Below are 741 nucleotides of genomic sequence, written 5' to 3'. Positions count from 1 at the left end.
GCCAATTCCCAGTGTGGTCCATTTCTTTATGCCACAAATGTCTTCGTATTTACTATGTGATATTGCTGGTTATGAGAACAGGACATCTCACCAATGATACACCTTGAGGTCAGGGAACTCTCACTTTTACTTCTTCAGCTTATAGATCATTCGCATTTTATATAATTTTTTGGTAGACTAATTGGTTGTGTTTCAGGAAGTAATTACATCTATTTAATCTATTGCTTGTTATAATTTCAAGTTCAGAAGAGAATACTGGAAGGGGCCAAAGGGGTAGGAATAAAATAGCAGCAAGGTATAATAGAGCTGATGAAAACAATAAGAATACTTACAGACGTCAACAATATAGTTCTAGAATAGAAGGTCATTTTCCCTGGAATAATGAGATCTTGTAGGTTCACTGGGCCAGGATGGTGTGTGTTTGTTAAATGGGGAGACAGGATGCCTAAGTTCAGGTGAAGTTCTAGAGCTGAAAGTCTAACGAGGATTTCTACCGGGTAGTGGGATGGGTGAAAGAACAGGAGGCAGTCACGGAGAGAACTCTGAGCCCATACACCAGCAGCCGGCCAAAGAGGTGTAATGGGTGGGCCGAGGCAGGGGCACTAGAGCTCAAGGAGCTAGAACGACGAGGACGAGGCGGCGCCGTCGACATCCGGGCGTCGCCCCGGGGCTGCGTCGACCCCCCGGAGGGCGCCGGGGGGGGCGGGGCCAGCCGGCTCCGGGAGGGGCGGCTCCAGTCCT

At 48.4% G+C, this 741-nt stretch overlaps 1 protein-coding gene across 1 annotated transcript in view; it reads left to right on the top strand.

Annotated features, from left to right (window-relative positions):
- Positions 1 to 411: 411 nt before the first annotated feature.
- The window catches only part of RNF2 (ring finger protein 2), a 45,826-nt gene continuing 45,496 nt past the window's right edge, over positions 412 to 741 (top strand). The window contains exon 1 of the mRNA XM_029935197.1: positions 412 to 455. The gene's annotated coding sequence lies outside the window, so the exon portion shown is untranslated. The remainder of the gene's footprint in view (positions 456 to 741) is intronic.

This window comes from Suricata suricatta, chromosome 3, assembly GCF_006229205.1.
Source record: "Suricata suricatta isolate VVHF042 chromosome 3, meerkat_22Aug2017_6uvM2_HiC, whole genome shotgun sequence".
Taxonomy (NCBI): domain Eukaryota; kingdom Metazoa; phylum Chordata; class Mammalia; order Carnivora; family Herpestidae; genus Suricata; species Suricata suricatta.
This window is presented reverse-complemented; position numbering and strand designations above follow the sequence as displayed.